Source organism: Mobula hypostoma, chromosome 7, assembly GCF_963921235.1.
Source record: "Mobula hypostoma chromosome 7, sMobHyp1.1, whole genome shotgun sequence".
NCBI lineage: Eukaryota > Metazoa > Chordata > Chondrichthyes > Myliobatiformes > Myliobatidae > Mobula > Mobula hypostoma.
In genome coordinates, this window is record NC_086103.1 from 116,749,738 (window position 1) to 116,773,425 (window position 23,688).

The 23,688-nt window shown below is 42.9% G+C and overlaps 1 pseudogene; it reads right to left on the reverse strand.

Annotated features, from left to right (window-relative positions):
- Positions 1 to 102: 102 nt before the first annotated feature.
- Positions 103 to 23,370, reverse strand: LOC134349938 (nucleosome-remodeling factor subunit BPTF-like; annotated as a pseudogene).
- Between the last annotated feature and the right edge of the window lie 318 nt (positions 23,371 to 23,688).

The window sequence follows — 23,688 nt, forward strand, 5'->3', positions numbered from 1 at the left end:
AATTAGCAGATTGTGTTAATATACTCAAAACTTGCTGTAAATTAATCAGGTTCTGACGCGACTTTTAGGTTTATAAATTCACTTATACATTCACTTTTAGTTTTAAAAATCCTCAGATTTCTGCGGTTCAGTTATATTTTTCTGTTCATTTTTGGGTAATTTCATTCAGGCTTCTGTCAGTTTTTCTTCTCTTTGCCTCTCTTCCATTGTAAACTTTTTTACCCGCCAATCCAATAGCCAATTTAATTTAGATGTTTCCACTCTCCTTTTTTACCAAGTCCTCAGTTGAAACCCTTCACTTCTATTGACGAGATCAGACAAGATAAAATTTTCCTGTTCTTTTGAACTGGATCCATTCTTGGTCTCATCCATATTCACTCTTTGATTAATTTATCCCCATTATATATAGCTTTTTAATATCAGAATAAATTTCCTCAAATTACTGCTGAAGATCAACAGACCCTTGATGCTCCAATTGTTGAGCATGAAATTTAGAAAGCTATATGGTCAATGCAATCAGGTAAAGCTCCTGGACTCGATGGTTATTCGGTAGGATTTTACAAAAAATTTGAAAAATTACTTTCTCCATACCTTTTGGAAATATTTCATGAATCTTTTGAGAAAGCTAATTTACCCTCTTCTTTTTAAGAAGCTTCCGTTTCCTTAATCCTTAAGAAAGATAAAGAACCTACTGAATGCTCATCTTATAGACCTATTTTGCTATTAAATGTGGATGCTAAAATTCTTTCCAAGATAATAGCTAACCGTTTGGAAAACATTTTATCTAAAATTAACTCTATGGATCAAACAGGCTTTATTAGAGGCCGTTACTCTTTTTCTATTGTTCGGAGATTGATGAACATTATATATTCACCATTATCCAAAACACCCCGATGTGTTATTTCTCTGGATGCAGAAAAGGCATTTGATAGAGTTGAATGGACTTATTTGTTTAATGTACTAGAGAAATTTGGCTTTGGTAATAATTTTAATAAGTGGATTCAAATGATCTATAAGAACCCTATCGCTACCGTTATTGCTAATAATCTTAGGTCTCCCATTTTTTCACTTTCACGAGGTACTCGACAAGGGTGTCCATTAAGTCCTTTATTATTTAATCTCACATTGGAGCCTTTGGCTATAACAATTCGCGAAGCTAAAAATATTCATGGTATTTCTATAAATGGGACCATACATAAGATTTCTCTTTATGCAGATGATCTTTTGGTTTATATCTCGAATCCCGAAGAACCTATTCCTAATCTTTTGGAATTATTAAATGATTTTGGAAAATTTTCAGGATATAAACGTAATTTAAATAAAAGTGAATTGTTCCCTTTAAATGTTCCTGTTTTTATATATAAGGATATTCCATTTAGAATTGTGAATTCTTTTAAATATTTGGGTATTATCATTACAAAAAAAATAAGGATCTTTATAAAGCTAATGTAGTTCCTTTATTGGACACTATGAAACAATTATTTTCTAGATGGAATCCTCTCACACTTTCTTTAATAGGTCATATTCATGCCGTGAAAATGATGATTTTAGCTAGATTTTTATATATTTTTCAAAATATACCTATCTTTCTAACCAAAAATTTTTTTGATCAAATTGATTCTATTTTGTTCTTTATTTGGAATAATAAAAAACCAAGAGTTAATAAGTTTCATTTACAAAAATCTAAAAAAGATGGTGGACTCACGCTACCTAATTTAAGATTGTATTATTGGGCTGTTAATATTCGACAATTATGTTTTTGGTTATATTGGCTGGATAAGAACCAAAAACCAGCTTGGATTGATTTGGAATTTAAAGCTATTAATCTATTTTATTTAACTTCACTATTAGGAGAGCAACACTGAGTGTCATAGGAAGTCATTCCTGCCTGTGGCCATCAAACTTTACAACTCCTCTCTTGGAGGGTCAGACACCCTGAGCCAATAGGCTGGTCCTGGACTTATTTCCAGGCATAATTTACATATTACTATTTAATTATTTATGGTTTTATATTGCCATATTTATACTCTATTCTTGGTTGGGGCAACGGTAACGAAAATCAATTTCCCTCAGGATCAATAAAGTATGGCTATGACTATGACTATTTATAACTTGCTAAATTTTCCAATTTAAATTTCTACCCTGTTATTAAACAGTCCTTACGGATTTGGTTTCAGTTTCGTAACTCTTTTAATTTTAAACAATTTAAATGTCTAGTCCTGTATTTCGAAATTTGCTATTTAAACCTTCAATTACTGATCCCATCTTTTGTTTATGGAGAAATAAGGGGATTTGTTCTTTTGCAGATTTATTTAGTGATGGTCGATTGATGTCTTTTGAAGAGTTAATTAGCAAATATTCTCTCTCTCATACACATTTCTTGCAATATTTACAGGTTAGACACTTTTTATAAAAATATGTTTCCATATATGCAAGAATCTGATTTGTTGGATACTATTTTGAATATGAATCCCTTAGTGAGAGGCTCCATTGGTAGAATTGATAATTTAGTTTTACTACAAAAAAGATAACCTCTCACTAAAGATTAAACAAAATTGGGAGAGAGAACTTAATATGACTTCTGTTAATGAAGATTGGTTGCAAGTTCTGAAAATGGTTAATTCTTCTTCGATATGTGCCAATCATTGTTTAATTCAGTTTTAAATTGTTCACCGTTATTATTTAAGAAAGGAAAGGCTATCCAAAATATTTCCTAATGTAGATAATTATTGTGATAGGTGCAAAACTGAAGTAGCTACTTTGTCACGTATGTTCTGGCCATGTCCCTCATTGAAACCTTTTTGGAAATCTTTATTTTCTACAACTTCTAGAGCTTTGAAAATTAATTTACAACCTAATACATTGACTGTTCTATTTGGAATATTTCCGCATCATATTCAGGGTATTTCATTTTCAAACCAACATGTAATTGCATTCATTACATTGTTGGCAAAAAGAGCAATTTTATTGAAGTGGAAAGATACCTCTGCTCCTACACTAATTCAATGGTTTTCCCAAGTAATGTTATGTCTTAGTTTGGAAAAAATTAGAAGTAGAACTTTTGATCCCCGATTTGATTTTGAGAGAAGGTGGGGCTCTTTTGCTAAATATTATCATTTAATTTGAATTAATTTACATGGTTTCCTTCCAATTTTATGTTATATAAATGTGAATTGGCGGTTGTTTTCTTTTTCTTCTTTTATATATATAAATGACTGTAAGACGTATTGCTCCAGGAGTTGGTTCCTAATAGTTTTTTTTTCTCTTTTTTTTTTGTTTTGTGGTTAGTGGGTTTTTTTTAGTTAGTTGGGGTTCTCTTTTTTCCTTCTTTTTCTTTAAAAAAATTTTTTTTCATAAGCATATATGTTTTTCTTCAGCTTTATTAATTATATATATACTAATTTGTTGAATTTCTGTATTTTATAGCTGTAGAAGATTATATATCAATAAATGGATTTAAAAATGAAATGAAATGATACTGACGGCACCAATGTAATCTTTCTTTTCAGTTTATTGTGACTCAGGACTTGCATCAATTTGCATTACTTCCTCCTTTTGTTCTGCTTTTTCTTCCTCTTACTCTTCTTCTTCTCAAAAGATTTGCCCGCGATTATGTGATTTTCTGGCAGATCCTTAGAAGCTTGAGAGGAACAGTGTTTCTCAGAAGTTTCGGATTCTGTTTTCACTCCAGAGGGACTCTCATTTTCATTCAGTCCTGATTCATCTATCAGCAGACCTTCCTTTGCCTATCTATAAATAATAATAGTATTTCCTGCTAGCCGAGGTTCAGAACAATGGGTATAAGCTTTGTCAATCTACATCTAACCGCAATATCCTCTCACACAATATTCTTCCCCTTTCGTTTCGGCACCTGATGTTTGATAGGGATGTAATATTTCGCCCAGGTAGCTTGTTGCATAACTTCCTCTTCCTCCTACTTTTACTCATGCTTTTTTGAGGTTTCATTCCTTTTTTTCTCTTTCAACAGATGTCAACCATTGCAATCTGGTATGTACTAAAGAGTCTCGCCAGACTGGAAGCACAACAACAGGGTTTTGATTGCACATTGAAGGATAGCAAGAGCTAATGCAAATTCTCTTAGTTTATTGCATATCTGGATTGTTTTTATCCAACTAGATCTATGTGAAGCCCAGTTTGGATGCAGAAAATGAAGATGGGATATTATTCTCCAGTTGGATAATGGTCAACCTTAAAGTAGATATTGTAAGTGATTTTGATCCATGCACGACACCACTCCATTTGAACTCGCCTGCAGGGGTCATGCAGAATTGTGAAAAAGCTGGCTCCACTTATCATGGTCATCTTGATGCTGTTGCTTGTTGAGTGCCAATATGCTAGTGCTAAATTGATTTTGGTAGACATGGTATTTCCCTTCTTGACCTAACTTTAAAAAGTTATTCACAATTTCCTTCATCACTAAATCTTTCCTTGTGTTCAAGTGAGAAACTTCCCATTGAGTAATTACCACCAGGAGCTCCTTGCCTCCCTTGAATAATTTATTTGCCTCAAGCACAGCAGCAGTAGCAGCAGCCTGTGTGCGCTCTTCAGCTGATTCAGCTTGCTGGCGGCATTCCGTAACCTAGTGACCATCCCGGTCAGGGTAGATGAGCCTTTCCGTTTCAGAGAAATCACTATTTCAAAGGTTCAAAGGTCCAATTTAATGTCAGAGAAACGTATACAACATACAGCCTGAAATGCTTTTTCTTCACAAACATCCACAAAAAGAGAGAAGTGCCCCAATGAATGAACGACAGATAAACTTAAGAACTCCAAAGTCCCCCCAGCTCCCCCCACATGGAAGTGGCAGCGAGCAACAATCCCCCTTCCCCTCACTGGCAAAAAAAAAGCATCGACACTGCCAGGGAGCGCTCAAGCGTGAGCAAAGCAATAGCAAAGACACAGATTTGCAGTTACCCCAAAGACTTCGCATTTCACCCAGCATTCGACATCCCACAGGTTCTCCCTCTCTCCATTTTCCCAGCAAGCAGGGAGACATAACAACTCGCTGGTTTACAATGTTAAGAAGTCCATTATGTCGCTTTTTTCAAGCTCTGTGCCTGAAGATCGCAAAGATCCCGGGTCTTCGGGCCCATAGCAGATACCCTGACTTCCCCGATGACACACAGGACTCCTGTCGTGACACTGACCCTCGAACCGTTCGCCTCCAGAGCCCCGAGATCTTAGGCTTCTGAATTCGAGCCGGACTCTCAGGCCGAACCCTTGGCGTGCCGAACAACAGCCAGTCCTGAAACCCCAAGAATGGGTCCCATTCCCACAAAGAACTGAAGTCCGCACGTAACTCCAGGTCAGGGTCTTTAAAAGAACCCTGAAAGGGAAAAATAAAGATATCAATGCTGGAAATAGTGCTGTTTCTGAAGATGCAGGCAAAGGAGTCGCTGTTTAACTTTGCTTCGCCTCCATTTTCGCTTTTTGTTTTACCACTTCCTAGCTCCATTAATTCAGGGTCTTCCTGACCATTGCCTGGAGACTGGGACGACACCTCCATATTCTCCGAATCCTCAGATATCTTGTTAATGGCCCCTTGAGTAGAATTTTCAATGGACATATCCACATTACTGTTACTGTCATCAGCAGACAGCAAAGGTGGAAGAGTTTTCATGGCTGTGACAGCAGAGTCAGTAGAATTTTCACCATTGTCTTCTGTTCTCTCCATGAGGAGCTATACTGGTTCCAATTTCTTCTCCTCTGTTAGTTACTCAGTTTCAGTGTTTGCCAGCTCATTCTCTGCCTTCCCCTTTGACAGGGAAGCTGTATTTTCCTTTGCGATTGGAACTTGGCTTTTGCCATCATTCTTCAATGCTTCAGAACTTCCCAAGCTGTGAGTATCTTCACTAGATGTGGGGTCTTCCATGCCTTTTTCCTGAACATTTTCTTCAGTCTCTTTCCTAGCTTTGTCCTTCTCTTCAGCTTGCTCTTCTGATGTTTCTTTGCTTTTCTCTGGGTGTTATTCTCACTCTCTTGCCTGTCTTTCTCTGCTTGATCTGCTGCTTTTCGCTTAACTTCCTCCAAATCTGCTTCTTTTGCTTTCTGCCGCTCCAAAATGTCTTCATTAGCTGTGGTAGGACAACATTTATTATTGCCACAAACTTTATTGGTCAGGTCTTCTGTAATTTCCCTATGCCGATGAATTTCGTCACGCATTTCTGCCAGTATTTTGCAGAGGTCATACTCCCAGTACTCTTTGACCAGGAAGTCAGTAAGTTGAGCCAGCTCTACCTTTGAGCTTTAATACCACAATGTTATAGCCTTTCCATCTTCTTTATCTTCCTCAATAATAATCCTTCTTGTCAGGAACCAGTAATTCCCTCGGTGCCCCTCATATCCTATAGGCTCATGGCGAACATATGGTTTATTTTTCTGGATTTCAGCCACGCAGTCAAAAACACCAACCACTTTATGTGCCACATTTATCTCACACTGCCATTCATCCTCTGGCACCTCTTCAACTGGTGGTTTCACACATTCCAGATGGTATACTACTGAGCATGTTTCACAGCAGAGTACATCGCCCAGCTTGTGACAAACCCTTCAGTGGCCATCATTCTGGATTACACCGTCAGACATTAACTCCTCATGGGCAATGTTCGCTGTCAGGAACTGATCCACTAAAAACTGAAGAATTTTGATTTTATTTTCTATTGGTCCGTATGGGTAGTCATCCTTTTCCAGATAAGACAGCAGACGTGATGGTATTCTGGGTCACTCTCAAAGTAAGCCCGTACCAGTCTTGGCCATGACATTCCATCTATAAGATACAATGTAGAAATTATGCTACCTTTTAAGTCAGCAGGACCAAAGGTGGTACTAGAGGAATCGCCTTCTCATAAAGTAGCTTTCAATAAAGCAATGTGCATTTCTGCAATTAACGTGCACTGCTCTTGACCAACCACAGCAGCACAAAAGTCTTCAAATCGGAAAAGTGAAAGTCGCCGGACTGTTTGAAAATTATTCAACACCACATATATAGTAATAATGTTCATCAGCTGTTCAGTGGGCACCAATGAATCCTCAGGACATTCTGGAATATCAAGAGGAATAATGTCATCCCCTTCAAATTGTGGCGATCATGGCTGATGGACCCTCGTCTGCCGCCTTCTTCCTGGAGTACTGCTGTAAGTGTTGAAGCTGCTGTCCATTCAATAACTCTCATCTTTGTTGTCTTCCTCCATTGCTTCATCATCACTGGCCCGGTGATAATCCGAATCCTGCTTGTCCTCAACCTCCTTCCTTCACTCGTCCTCGTCCTCATCCGCCGCCAAGCTCTCCTCCTCCTCCTCCTCCTCCTCCTCACTCTCGTGGTCACTGTAGGTCACTTTGTTGACGGTCAACGCGTGGGACCTGCTCTCCTGCTGCAGCTTTCTTTCTTTCCTTCAAGCCTGTAATTCGATGATAACCCAACCTAAAACTATCTGAAGGGCAAAACTTGTTAAGAAATATCCCCTTAGAATAACATTATTCGTTGTACTTAATCATTCTTTTCCTTGTGTGTTTATAAATAAAATGGTATCTTTTTCAGAACCATAAACTCAATGCAGCAAGTAATTACTGCCTGAGGCAACAGGAGAAGGTGATTTCTAAGATAAATGTCTCACAGTTTATTAACTAAATCACAACCTTTATTCATTACTCCTACATATGATCAGTTGTAGTTCTTTGTTTATTGAGCAGCTAAACCTAAGAGTATTGTTTTGAAGAATTTTAGATTTGTATGGCATTATCAAGCAGAAAGAAGTTTTGAAACTACTGGTTAGGAAGTGGAAGGAGGATGCAGGAAAGAATCTGTAACTCCAGAAGAACCCGATACGCCAAGTGGAGTGGGACTGTCATAGAATCAGATTCAGAATCAGGTTTACTATCACCAGCATGTGTCGTGAAATTTGTTAACTTAGTGGCAGCAGTTCAATGCAATACATAATAATATAGAAAATAAAAGTTAATCAATTGCAGTAAGTATATATGTATATTAAATAATTAAATTAAAAATAGTGTAAAAACAGAAATAATATTTTTAAAAGGTGAGGTAGTGTTCATGGGTTCAATGTCAAATCAGAAATCGGATGGCAGAGGGGAAGAAGCTGTTCCTGAATTGTTGAGTGTGTGCCTTCAGGCTTCTGTATCCCCGACCTGATGATAACAGTGAGAAGAGAGCATGTCCTGGGTGCTGGCAGTACATCATGATGGATGCCACCCTCTGAGGTACCGCTCCTTGAAGATGTCTTGGATACTACAGAGGCTAGTATCCAAGATGGTGCTGACTAATTTTACAATTTCCTGTAGCTTCTTTCGATCCTGTGCAGCAGGCCCCCTCCCCACCCCCACTATATACCAGACTGGAATGTAGCCTGTCAGAATGCTCTCCACAGTACATCTGTGTGTTTTAGGTAGCAAACCAAATCTCCTCCGACTCCTAATGAATATAGACCATGTCTTGCCTTCTTTATAGCTGCATTAATATGTTGGCACCAGGTTAGATCCCCAGAGATCTTGAGACCCAGGAGCTTAAAATTGCTCACTCTCTCCACTTCTGATCCCTCTATGAGGATTGGTTCGTGTTCTCTCATCTTGCCCTTCCTGAAGTCCATAATCAGCTCTTTGGTCCTACTGACGTTGAGTGTAAGGTTGTTGCTGCGACACCACTCAACTAGCTGGTATATCCCACTTCTGTACTCCCTCTTAGTTAACAGTTAACAGTTTTCATAAACTATGTTTCCATCAGACAGCCAGAAAAATTTACAGTCTCTTCCAAGTGTAGCTTGCTATTACGGGTCTTCTTCCTTTCTTCCCTAATCTCAATTTTTATTCCTCTTGGCAGGGTGAAATTTTGCAGAGACACCATCCTGGAACAACCATAGTTAAAGCTGTGGTAGTTTTTAAACTTGTTTCTAATATTCAGAAACATTTAAATATTATTAAACTAGAAGTAAATAACTTTATTTAGAATAATTTTATTTTTAGAATAATTAAAACCATCAACTAAACAAAATAATTTTATAAATTCTAATATACTTTCCCCTTTGCCTCTCAGTTCTGATTAATATTTTAATATTACCCAGGACCAGATCCTGTATTCATATTTTCTCCAATTTCCCCTGGCTGCCCTCAACAAGTCCCTCTTCTCCATGAGAAAGAATGACTTCAAGGAATTGTGCTGCTGCCCAGGACATTTCAGAGGCACTGAAGTACATTGTGTCGTCACTGATGTAATGCATAATATGCAGCAGACAATTCGGGCATGTGAGCTTCAGAAAAAGAATGAAATAATGACCCAATAATCTGCTTTAGTTAGATAAGTTGAGACACAAAAAGTGACTAAGGCACTATTTGCTAATTTTCCAACTCTTCCTGAAAATAGTGGCATGGTTTTCAGCAATTTCACCTGTGAGAAGATGGACTTTTTAATTTTCCTTCTCAAAGGCAGTACCTCCAACATAGAGCTCTTTTCTTAGTTTTAGAAACATAGAAACATAGAAAATAGGTGCAGGAGTAGGCCATTCGGCCCTTCGAGCCTGCACCGCCATTTATTATGATCATGGCTGATCATCCAACTCAGAACCCAGCCTTCCCTCCATACCCCCTGACCCCTGTAGCCACAAGGGCCATATCTAACTCCCTCTTAAACATAGCCAATGAACTGGCCTCAACAGTTTGCTGTGGCAGAGAATTCCACAGATTCACCACTCTCTGTGTGAAGAAGTTTTTCCTAATCTCGGTCCTAAAAGGCTTCCCCTCTATCCTCAAACTGTGACCCCTCGTTCTGGACCTCCCCAACATCGGGAACAATCTTCCCGCATCTAGCCTGTCCAATCCCTTTAGGATCTTATACGTTTCAATCAGATCCCCCCTCAATCTTCTAAATTCCAACGAGTACAAGCCCAGTTCATCCAGTCTTTCTTCATATGAAAGACCTGCCATCCCAGGAATCAATCTGGTGAACCTTCTTTGTACTCCCTCTATGGCAAAGATGTCTTTCCTCAGATTAGGAGACCAAAACTGCACACAATACTCCAGGTGTGGTCTCACCAAGGCCTTGTACAACTGCAGTAGTACCTCCCTGCTCCTGTACTCGAATCCTCTCACTATAAATGCCAGCATACCGTTCGCCTTTTTCACCGCCTGCTGTGCCTGCATGCCCACTTTCAATGACTGGTGTATAATGACACCCAGGTCTCGTTGCACCTCCCCTTTTCCTAATCGGCCACCATTCAGATAATAATCTGTTTTCCTATTTTTGCCACCAAAGTGGATAACTTCACATTTATCCATATTAAATTGCATCTGCCATGAGTTTGCCCACTCACCCAACCTATCCAAGTCACCCTGCATCCTCTTAGCATCCTCCTCACTGCTAAAACTGCCACCCAGCTTCGTGTCATCCGCAAACTTGGAGATGCTGCATTTAATTCCCTCATCCAAGTCATTAATATATATTGTAAACAACTGGGGTCCCAGCACTGAGCCTTGCGGTACCCCACTAGTCACCGCCTGCCATTCTGAAAAGGTCCCGTTTATTCCCACTCTTTGCTTCCTGTCTGCTAACCAATTCTCCACCCACACCAATACCTTACCCCCAATACTGTGTGCTTTAAGTTTGCACACTAATCTCCTGTGTGGGACCTTGTCAAAAGCCTTTTGAAAATCCAAATATACCACATCCACTGGTTCTCCCCTATCCACTCTACTAGTTACATCCTCAAAAAATTCTATGAGATTCGTCAGACATGATTTTCCTTTCACAAATCCATGCTGACTTTGTCCGATCATTTCACCGCTTTCCAAATGTGCTGTTATCACATCCTTGATAACTGACTCCAGCAGTTTTATAACAGGAAGTCAGAGCAAATAGTTGTATTTAGTTCTCTGGAGTGGATCCTAAATCCCTAAACTTAGTGGTGAGAGAATGCTAGTTCTGCAATTGCTGATCTTAGGCACACCGCCTGCTTCCCAACCTTATTCCACGAAACCCCTTGCACCAAACCTTTCTAGCTCTGACGTTTGCTGCTACCGGATGGGGTTCACAATGTGCACAGTCTTACCATGGGATCACACTTAGTTCTTCTCACAGAATTTCTCCTGGAAAAGTTGTATTTTTGACTAGTGTTTGCAGCAACCTGCTGCTTTGTTAATGTTGTCTCTCCTGATACGATATCCTCTTCTTCAATTTTCTATCATTACACTTTTTCTATAAACAGGACTTGACCCTACCATCCGTGCAAACTACCAGCTGAACACCAACCTCTATTCCCCTCAAAGTTGCTGATCAAAATGTGGCCTCCCAAACTATGCTCACGTTTTCCACAAAGGCACCTCTGAATCAGTCCACATCTCCATTCAGTGGTCACTTCTTCTTAGGTACACCTGTGTACCTGCTCGTCAATGCAAATATCTACTCAGCCAATCATTTGACAGCAATTCAATGCATAAAAGCACGCAGACATGGTCAAGAGGTTCAGGTGTTTTTCAGACCAAACATCAGAATGGGGAAGAAAGGTGATCTAAGTGACTTTGACCATGGAATGATTGTTAGTGCCAGATGGGGTGGTTTCAGTATCTCAGAAACTACTGATTTCCTGAGATTTTCATGCACAACAGCCTCTAGTGTTTACAATAAAAGGTGTGAGAAACAAATATCATCCAGTGAGCAGCAATTCTGTGGGTGAAAATGCCTTGTTGATGATAGAGGGCAGAGATGAATGTTAACAACAGTGGTGTGCGGAAGAGCATCTCTGAACACACATGTTGACCCTTGCAATAGATGGAGATGGAAGAATAGTCCAAAGTGTTTTTCAACATAAGCATTCACAAAAGACTTTATTGCTATAATAGGCTTATTTTTTGAGTAGCATCTGTACCTGCACTCTGGCAGAAAGCTATGGACCGGGAGCTGCAAGGCCACCAGGCACTCAGTCCTACCTGGATGACATCATCATTACTGGTAAGGATGACAAGGAACATCTCCAAAATCTCAAGGCAGTGTTTTAAAGATTAGAAGATTATGAGCTCAAGGCACAATGCAACGTGTGAATTCTTTAGACCAAGCATTACTTACTGTGGTCACACTTCTGATGCGCAAGGGTTACACAAGTGTGCTGAGAAAATTCAAGCAGTAGTGGATGGCCAAAGGACATGTCATGGTTGTGGTCCTTTTTAGAATTTGTCAATTACTATAATAGGTTCCTGCCAAATCTGGCTACTGTGCTCCTCCCCTTGAACTCATTACGACAGATCGGGAAGAAATGGCAATGAACAAAGCAGTGTGAGGTGGCTTTCCAAAAGGCAAAGGAAATGGTAACATAGCACACTATACTCATACATTATGATCATCTGTACATTATACTCACACATTACATCATCCTCGTAAAGGTGCAGTCATGTCACATTAAGAGTGATAGAAGTGAACGCCCCTTAGCCTTTGCATCACATTCCTTTATTGCTACAGAGAAAAGTTATACACAGATTGACAAGAGAGTCCTTCAGTTTGGTTTAGGATGTAAAATATTTCAACCTGTACTTGTATGGGAGAGAGTTCACCCTCATTACTGACCATTAACCACTAGTGTCCATTTTCAGTCCACAGAAGGGTGCTCCACTAGCAGCAACAACATAGATAGAAATTACAGTGTCACAGTAGCATTACAAATGCACAGATTACAACAGTCTAAGAGGAGGGGGTTATAACTTCCCTGGCTACAGGTTGACTCATTATAGAACCTAATGGCTGAGGGTAACGATGACCTCATATAGCACTCTTTGCAACAGCACAGTTGTCTTAGTCTGTTACTAAGGTGCTCCTCTGTTCAGCCAAGATGGTATGTAGAGGGTGAGAAATTTTATCCAGAATTCTCAGAAATTTCCATAGAGTCCTTTGTTCTACCACAGCCTGCAGTGTGTCCAGCTTGAGTCCTATAACAGAGCCAGCCTTTCTAATCAGTTTATTGAGTCTGTTGGTATCACCCCATGTTGATGCCATTGTCCCAGAACACCACCGCACAGAAGATTGTAATGGTGATAACAGACTGGCAGAACATGTGAAGGAGAGACCTGCATACTCTAAAGGACCTCAGTCTCCTCAGGAAGTAGAAGCGACTCTGGCCCTTCTTGTACACAGCCTCTGTGTTGGTACTCCACTCAGGTCTGTCATCCAGGTGCACCCCCAGGTACTTGTAGGTCTTCACCACATCCACATCGTCATCATAAGACCATAAGACATAGGAGCAGAATTAGGCCATTCAGTCTACTGAGTCAACTCCACCATTCTGTCATGGCTGATCCCAGATTCCATTCAACCCCATACACCTGCCTTCTCAGCATATTCTTTAATGTCCTGACCGATCAGAAAATTATCAACTTCCGTCTTAAACATATGCATAGACTTAGCCTTCACTGCAGTCTGTGGCAGAGTATTCCACAGATTTACTACTCTCTGGCTAAAAATATTCCTCCTTACCTCTGTTATAAAGGGTCCCTCTTCAATTCTGAGGCTGTGCCATCTAGTTCTGGATACACCCACCATGGGAAACATCCTCTCCACATCCACCCCTTCTAGTCATTTCAACATTCGGTAGGTTTCAATGAGATCCCCTCGCATTCCAGTGAGTACAGGCCCAAAGCTGCTGAACACTCATTTGTTAACCCCTTCATTCCCAGAATCATACTCATGACCCTTCTCTAGACTCTCTTGAATGACAACACATCCTTTCTGAGACATGGGGCCCAAAACTGTTGACATTACTCCAAGTGTGGCCTGACTAGTGTCTTATAAAGCCAAATCTCCTTGCTTCTCTATTCTATTTCCCTTCAAATAAATGCCAATATTGCATTTGCCTTCTTTACCACAGGCTCAACCTGTAAATTAACCTTCTGGGAGTCTTGTGTAACGGCCTTTGCCCCCACTGACCCCCGTTGCCTAGGGTGAATAGCGTCGACCCTGCCAAACAGTGCAAATGCTTTGGTGCGGATAAGGTGTGAGTCACCCAATGATCAGCCACGACACAAATATGAAACAATATACAAAGTGCGAGTGAAGAATTATACTTTATAGCAAATTTTGGTGATGGGTTAGTAGCAACAACTAAAAGGAAAGGTGCCACATAAGTAACTTATCAGTCTTGTGCACATAATATTTTAATACGTTGGACCTCACGCTCCGATTCCAACCACAACGTCCTTCCGAGACTCCAGCCACCATCCGAACCCCCCGAGGTCCAGTATCCACCGCCCTGGAACCGCTGTTCGTTCCTCGCACGTCCATCCTCTCTGCTCGCCTCCCGAAAAAGCCCGCGCTCCTCAACTCAGCACACATATACAAGATAACAGAACATAACTTCCATTGGCTAACAAATAAATACAGTTTCCATTATCACATTGTATAACCCAAACATTACTGTTACAGAGAACCCCTTGCTCAGCAGTTAACAGTACGAGAAGCCATTTTAATATAACACCTCAGGGAAGCCATTTTGGTAATAAGCAATTAACAGTTAACAGTCCGTCTAGTATTACTGAGAGCCCTACACTTGCACACGGACTCCTAAGTCCCTCTGCACCTCCGATGTTTGAAACTTCTCCCCATTTAGATAATAGTCCGCACTATTGTTCCCTTCACCAAAATGCATTATCATACATTTCCTAACACTGTATTCCATCTGCCCATTCTTCCAATTTGTCTAAGTCCTGCTGCAATCGCATTGCTTCCTCAGCACTACCTAGTCCTCCACCTATCTTCATATCATCCACAAACTTTGTCACAAAGCTGTCAATTCCATTATCTAAATCATTGACAAACAACGTGAAAAGTAGCAGTCCCAATACTTACCCCTACCTATGGCAGACAGAATTAAGGATAACCCCAAGGAATTCTGCAAGCATGTGAAAAGCAAGAGGATAAGACATGAGAGAATAGGACCAATCAAGTGTGACAGTGGAAAAGTGTGTATGGAACCAGAGGAGATAGCAGAGGTACTTAATGAATACTTCGCCTCAGTATTCACTATGGAAAAGAATCTTGGCAATTGTAGGGATGACTTGCAGTGGACTGAAAAGCTTGAGCATGTAGATATTAAGGAAGAGGATGTGCTGGAGCTTTTGGAAAGCATCAAGTTGGATAAGTCACCGGGACTGGACGGGATGTACCCCAGGCTACTGTGGGAAGTGAGGGAGGAGATTGCTGAGCCTCTGGCGATGATCCTTGCATCATCAATGAGGACAGGAGAGGTTCCGGAGGATTGGAGGGTTGCAGATGTGTTCCCTTATTCAAGAAAGGGAGTAGGGATAGCCCAGGAAATTATAGACCAGTGAGTCTTACTTCAGTGGTTGGCAAGTTTTTGGAGAAGATCCTGAGAGGCAGGATTTATCAACATTTGGAGAGGCATAATATGATAAGGAATAGTCAGCATGGCTTTGTCAAAGGCAGGTCGTGCCTTATGAGCCTGATTGAATTTTTTGAGGATGTGACTAAACACATTGATGAAGGTAGAGACATAGATGTAGTGTATATGGATTTTAGCAAGGCATTTGGTAAGGTACCCCATGCAAAGCTTATTGAGAAAGTAAGGAGGCATGGGATCCAAGGGGATATTGCTTTGTGGATCCAGAACTGGCTTGCACACAGAAGGCAAAGAGTGGTTGTAGATGGGTCATATTCTGCATGGAGGCTGGTGACCAGAGGTGTGCCTCAGGGATCTGTTCTGGGACCCCTACTCTTTGTGATTTTTATAAATAACCTTGATGAGGAAGTGGAGGGATTGGTTAGTAAATTTGCCGATGACGCAATGGTTGGGGGTGTTGTGGGCAGTGTGGAGGGCTGTCAGAGGTTACAGCGGGACATTGATAGGATGCAAAACTGGGCTGAGAAGTGGTAGATGGAGTTCGACCCAGATAAGTGTGAGGTGGTTCATTTTGGTAGGTCAAATATGATGGCAGAATATAGCATTAATGGCAAGACTCTTGGCAGTATGGAGGATCAGAGGGATCTTGGGGTCTAAGTCCATAGGACACTCAAAGCTGCTACTCAGATTGACTCTCTGGTTGAGAAGGCATATGGTGCATTGGCCTTCATCAACTGTGGGATTGAGTTTAAGAGCTGAGAGGTAATGTTGCAGCTATATAGGACCCTGTTCAGACGCTACTGTGCTCAATTCTGGTCACCTCACTACAGACAATAGACAATAGGTGCAGGAGTAGGCCATTCGGCCCTTCGAGCCAGCACCACCATTCACTGTGATCATGGCTGATCATCCACAATCAGTATCCAGTTCCTGCCTTATCCCCATAACCTTTGATTCCACTATCTTTAAGAGCTCTATCCATCTCTTTTTTGAAAGCATCCAGAGACTTGGCCTCCACAGCCTTCTGCGCAGAGCATTCCATATATCCACTACTCTCTGGGTGAAAAAGTTTTTCCTCAACTCTGTTCTAAATGGCCTACCCTTAATTCTTAAACTGTGGCCTCTGGTTCTGGACTCACCCATCAGCGGGAACCTGCTTCCTGCCTGCAGCGTGTCCAATCCCTTAATAATCTTATATGTTTCAATAAGATCCCCTCTCAGCCTTCTAAATTCCAGAGTATACAAGCCCAGACACTCCAATCTTTCGACATATGACAGTCCCACCATCCCGGGAATTAACCTTGTGAACCTACGCTGCACTCCCTCAATAGCAAGAATGTCCTTCCTCAAATTTGGAGACCAAAACCGCACACAGTACTCCAGGTCTGGTCTCACCAGGGCTCTGTACAGTTGCAGAAGGACCTCTTTGCTCTTATTCTCAATTCCCCTTGTTATGAAGGCCAGCATGCCATTAGCTTTCTTCACTGCCTGCTGTACTTGCATGCTTGCTTTCAGTGACTGATGTACAAGAACACCTAGATCTCGTTGTGCTTCCCCTTTTCCTAACTTGACTCCATTTATATAATAATCTGCCTTCCCATTCTTACCACCAAAGTGGATAACCTCACATTTATCCACATTAAACTGCATCTGCCATGCATCTGCCCACTCACCCAACCTGTCCAATTCACCCTGCATTCTCATAATATCCTCCTCACATTTCACACTGCCACCCAGCTTTGTGTTATTGGTAAATTTCCTAATGTTACTTTTAATTCCCTCATCTAAATCATTAATATATATTGTAAACAGCTGCGGTCCCAGCACTGAACCCTGCGGTACCCCAATGGTCACTGCCTGCCGTTCCGAAAGGGACCCGTTAATTGCTACTCTTTGTTTTCCGTCAGCCAGCCAATTTTCAGTCCATGTCAGTACTCTGCCCCCAATACCATGTGTCCTTATTCTGCCCACTAATCTCCTATGTGGGCCTTTATCAAAGGCTTTCTGAAAGTCCAGGTACACTACATCCACTGGCTCTCCCTTGTCCATTTTCATAGTTACATGCTCAAAAAATTCCAGAAGATTAGCCAAGCATGATTCCCCCTTCGTAATTCCATGCTGACTCGGACCAATCCTGTTACTACTATCCAGCTGCGTCGTAATTTCATCTTTTATAATTGACTCCAGCATCTTTCCCACCACCGACGTCAGGCTAACTGGTCTATAATTCCCTGTTTTCTCTCTTCCTCCCTTCTTGAAGAGAGGGACAACATTAGCCACCCTCCAATCCACAGGAACTGATCCTGAATCTATAGAACATTGGAAAATGATTACCAATGCGTCCACGCTTTCTAAAGCCACCTCCTTAAGTACCCTGGGATGCAGACCATCAGGTCCCGGGGACATATCAGCCTTCAGACCCAACAGTCTATCCAACACCATTTCCTGCCTAATATAAATTTCCTTCAGTTCATCCATTACCCCAGGTCCTTTGGCCATTATTACATCTGGGAGATTGTTTGTGTCTTCCCTAGTGAAGACAGATCCAAAGTACCTGTTTAACTCGTCTGCCATTTCTTTGTTCCCCATAATAAATTCACTCGCTTCTGTCTTCAAGGGCCCAATTTTGGTCTTAACTATTTTTTTCCTTTTCACATACCTGAAGAAGCTTTTACTATCCTCCTTTATATTCTTGGCTAGTTTACCTTTGTACCTCATTTTTTCTCCGCGTATTGCCTTTTTAGTTACCTTCTGTTGCTCTTTAAAAATCTTCCAATCCTCCGGCTTCCCACTCATCTTTGCTATGTTATACTTTTTCTCTTTTATTTTTATACTGTCCATTACTTCCCTTGTCAGCCACGGCCTCCCCTTACTCCCCTTAGGATCTTTCTTCCTCTTTGGAATGATCTGATCCTGCACCTTCCACATTATTCCCAGAAACACTTGCCATTGCTGTTCCACTGTCATTCCTGCTAGAGTATTGTTCCATTGAACTTTGGCCAGCTCCTCTCTCATAGCACCATAGTTCCCTTTGTTCAACTGTAATACTGACACTTCCGAGTTTCCCTTCTCCCTCTCAAATTGTAGATTAAAACTTATCATATTATGGTCACTACTTCCTAATGGCTCCTTTACCTCGAGGTCCCTGATCAAATCCGGTTCATTGCACAACACTAAATCTAGAATCGATTTCTCTCTGGTAGGCTCCAGTATAAGCTGTTCTAAGAATCCATCTCAGAGGGTCTCCACAAACTCCCTTTCTTGGGGTCCAGCACCAATCTGATTCCTCCAGTCTACCTGCATGTTGAAGTCCCCCATAACAACTGTAGCATTACCTTTGCGACATGCCAATTTTAACTCTTGGTTCAACTTACACCCTACATCCAGACTACTGTTTGGGGGCCTGTAGATAACTCCCGTTAGGGTCTTTCTACCCTTAGAATTTCTCAGTTCTATCTATACTGACTCTACGTCTCCTGATTCTATGTCCTGTCCCCCCTCGCAAGGGACTGAATATCATTCCTCACCAACAGAGCCACAGAAAGGACATGGAAACCATAGAAAGGGTGCAGAGGAGATTTACAAGGATGTTGCCTGGATTGGGGATTGGGGAGCATGCCTTATGAGAATAGGTTGAGTGAACTCAGCCTTTTCTCCTTGGAGCGACGGAGGACGAAAGATGACCTGATAGAGGTGTACAAGATTATGAGAGGCAGTGATCGTGTGGATAGTCAGAGGCTTTTTCCCAGGGCTGAAATGGCTAGCATGAGAGGGTGCAGTTTCAAGGTGCTTGGAAGTAGGTACAGAGGAGATGTCAGGGGTAAGTGTTTTATGCAGAGAGTGGTGATTGCATGGAATGGGCTGCCAGTAGCAATAGTGGAGGCAAAAATGATAGGATCTTTTAAGAGACTCCTGGATGGGTACATGGAGCTTAGAAAAATAGAGGGCTATGGGTAAGCCTAGGTAGTTGTAAGGTAAGGACATGTTCAGCACAGCTTTGTGGGCCGAAGGGCCTGTATTGTGCTGTAGGTTTTCTATGTTTCTAATGAATACCACTAGTCACTGGCAGCCAAGAAAAAAAGGCCCCTTTTATTTGCACTCGGTGCCCCCTGCCTGTCAGCCATTCCATTATCCATGCCAGTATCTTTCCTGTAACAGCATAGAATTTTATCTTGTTAAGCAGCCTCATGTGTGGCACCTTATCAAACAACTTCTGAAAATCCAAGTAAATGACATCCACAGCTTCTCATTTATCCACCCTGGTATCCACCAACAATGGTAACAGGGAGCAGTCCAGGCTTAGTCTTTCTCAAGTCCAACACCATCTCCTTTGTCTTACTGATGTTGAGCTACAGATGATTCAGCTTGCACCATTTGACAAAGTCCTCCACCAAGGCCCTGTCTTGATCCTCTTGTCCTTCCTTTATACACCCAATTATTGCTGAGTCATCAGAGAATTTCTGCGGGTGACATGACTCAGTGTTGTATCTAAAGTCTGAGGTACACAGGGTAAACAAGACAGGAGTTAATACAGTCCCCTGTGTGGCCACTGTGCTGCTTATAGCCATGTTTGACACACAGCTCTGAAGCTGCACGGGCTGTGGTCTGCCAGTCAGGTAGTCCTTTAGCCAGGAGACAATGGAAGTGCCGATCTACATTGAATGGAGCTTTTCCCCCAGCAATGAGTGCTGTCTGGTATTGAAGGCACTTGAGAAGTCAAAAACATGATCCTCACAGTGCTGCCCTGTTTATCCAAATGGGAGTAGGCTCTGTTCAGCAGATTGATGACAGCATCGTCAACTCTAATGTGCTCCAAATAGGCAAACTGCTGGAGATTGAGGGCTGATCTGACCAGGGATTGGAGGTGAGACAAGACCAGCCTCTCTAAGGTCATAATGTAATATGACATAATGCAAATTGTGCAGCCTTCAGCTCTGGCTCCAGCCTGGACCTTGACTACCTGCAACTCCCAGCCAGGACTGCTGCTGGGCTCTCGGTCTCTCCTTCCCTGTCATGTTCTGGTCCGTGAAGTCCGCATCCTGGTTCACGGTCCGGTCCATCGACCCTTGCTCCAGGTTTTCCTGTCTACCGTTTCTGTTCCTGTTGAGCACTAATTGAGGCAGCTGATTCTCGTTGGGGCTGGCTGCATAATTACCTCCAGAGACCAGGGCATGGCTGCTGGATCGTTCTTGTCCTTACTCCTTGTATCCCTTCCCCACCTTCTGTTTCCTCGCCTGAAGCCTTGCCTTGTCTTGCTGGTAACTCTCACCTCGTCTCACCTGAAGTCTTGTCCTGGAGCCACCTTGTAACTAGCTCCCTTCCTGTCCCTTGCCTCCGTCGGGTAAGTCAGGCCATCTTGCCGTTACCCTGCAGTTGGTTCTGTCCCTTCCTGTCCCTTGCCTCTGTCGGGTAAGCCAGGCCAGATTACCATTACCCTGTGGTTGGTTCTGTCCCTTCCTGTCCCTTGCCTCCGTCGGGTCGAGATCCGCACCCTGCCCAGGTGATCTGCGCCCTGCCCAGGAGGAGCTTCAAGACCTCAAGTCTCTAGCTGAGCCGAGCCGAGCCTCAAGTCTCTAGCCTCGCCTTGCCTCAAGCCAAGCTTCAAGGCCCCAAGCATCAAGCCTCTAGTCTCGAGCCTTGCCTCAAGTCTCTAGTCTCAAGTCTCTGGTCTCAAGCCTCCCCTTGGGTCTCTGGTCCCCAGCCTGGCCTCGGGTCTCCGGTCCCCAGCCTGGCCTCGGGCCTCTAGCCAAGCCAGGCCTCAAGTCTGAAGACTCCAGCTTCGTCCTGCTTGCCAGCCAAGTCATGTCCTTGCCTAGTTCTGGGGTCCGAGCCAAAGGCAGGACCCAGGTTCTGGGTCCTTGTCCAGTCTCTGGCCCGGAGTCCAAGCCTGGCTCCTAGCTCTTTTGTCCAGTCCTGTTCCGGGTTCCTGGTTTTTCTTGTCCATGTCCTAGCCGTCACCCTGTATCCTATCCTGTCCCTAGTACTTCAGTGTCTGTGTCCTGCACTTGGGTCCATTCCCAGCCACCTCCTTATGACATTCCCTCAACACCGTTCTCCAACCCCATATCTCTCAAGCCTCACCATCCCCTTTTGGGTCCTTGGAGCCTCCGTTTTCTTCCCTGAAAACAAACACCCCAACCCTCCTCTCTCCTCTGGCACCACCAACTCCCTTCTCCCCCCTGATCCCAGCTCTAGTCCTTGCTGTTTCTTCACCATTCCCTCTGACCTTCCCCTCTCTGAGGCAGAATGTTCTGTCCTCGACAAGGTCTTCACCTTTGCCCATAAATCAGTGAGTTCCACATCACCAAGACATCAAACTCTTCTTCCATTGCCTCCGTCTCCGAGCCCATTTCTTTGGCAAGGATTCCACATCCTGCACTGATGACTCCCTTCTCCCATCTTCAGCCCTCCTCCTCTTTTTGGACACCCTGCTCGGGTTCTCTACCTGTTCTGAATCTTTTCATCTCGAATTGCCAATGAGACATCAATCATATTGTCTTCAGCATCTCTCTGTCCTCAGACCTCTAACCGCACTGCCCTCCGCTCTCTCCGCACCAATCCCAACCCTACCATCAAACCTGCAGACAAAGGGGTGCTGTTGTAGTGTGGCACACTGACTTCTACCTTATTGAGACCGGGTGGCAACTCTCAAGACACCTCCTCATACCTACCTCTTAAAGAGGACCCCTCCAGTCTATCAGAAAATCGTCTCTGACACCATCACTAACCTCATCAACTCTGGAGAATTCCCATCCGCTGCCACCAAACTTATAGTTCCCTTACCCCGCACTGCTCTCTTATACCTCCTGCCCAAGATCCATAAACTGGGCTGTCCGGGTAGACCTATTGTCTCTGCCTGCTCCTTCCCCACTGAGCTCGTGTTCTCATACCTCGATTCCATTCTGTCCCTCTGGTCCATCTTTCCCACCTACATCCACCACACTTCTTATGTCTTTGATCTCCTCAGTAACTTTCAACTCCTTAATCCTGGGCGGCTCATTTTCACCATGGATGTTCAGTCCCTATACATTTCTATCTCCCATCAAAAAGGCATCAAAGGTCTCTGCTTCCTTCTTGTCAGAAGAACCAATATCCTTCCATCACCACCCTCCAAGCCTTTCCCAGTAATACTCCCCAACTCTTCCTCTGCTACATTGACAACTGCATTGGTGCTGCCTCATGCACCCATGCTGAGTTTGTCAGTTTCATCAACTTTGCCTCCAACTTGAACCCTGTCCTTAAATTCAGTTGGTCCATTTCTGACACCTCCCTCCTCATTCTTAATCTCTCTGTCTCTGTTTCTGGAAACAAACTGTCAACTGACATCTTTTATAAATTTACTAATTCCCATGGTTATCTCGACCATACCTCTTCCCACACCATCTCCTGTAAAAATGCTGTTCCCGTTTCTCAGTTTCTTCGCCTCCGTTGCATCTGTTCCCAGGACGCTGCTTTTTGTTCCAGGACATCTGAGATGTCCTCCTCCTTGACAGAACGGGATTTCCCTCCCTTCACTATTGATGCTGCCCTCAACTGTATCTCCTTCATTTCCCGAACAGCTGCGCTCACCCCATCTTCCTGCCGCCTTAACAGTGATAGAATTCCTCTTGTCCTTACCTACCACCAAATCAGCCTCTGCATCCAACACATAATCCTCCGCAACTTCTGCCATCTCCAAAGAGATCCCACCACTAAACATACCCTTACCTCCCCACCCCTCTCCGCTTCCCACAGGGTTCACTCCCTTCGCAATTCCCTCATCCAGTCATCCCTCCTCACTTATCTCCCTCTCAGCACTTATCCCTGCAAGCAGCCAAGGTGCTGCACGTGCCCATTCACCTCCTCCCTCACCTCCATTCAGAGCCCCAAACAGTCCTTCCAGCTGAGGCAACACTTCACCTGCAAATCTCTTGGCGTTGTCTATTGGGTCCAGTACTTACAATATGGCCTCCCCCATCATAAACTGGGGAGCTGCTTCATCGAGCATCTCCGCTCCATCTGTCATACTTCCCGGTAGCCAAACATTTTAATTGTAAATTTCTGACATGTCAGTCCATGATCTCCTCTTGTACCAAGATGAAGCCAGCCTCAGGGTGGAAAGCAACACTTTCTATTCCATCTGGGTAGCCTCCAACCTAATGGCATGCATATAGATTTTTCCTTCCAATAAAAACATTCCCTCCTTTCTCCTTTCCCTCTATTCCCCACTCTGCCCTTGTTCCTCTTCTCACCAGCTATCACTTCCCCTTGCGTTCCCTTCCCTTTCACCAATGGTCCACTGTGCTCTCCTATCAGATTCCTTCTTCTCCAGTCCTTGACCTTT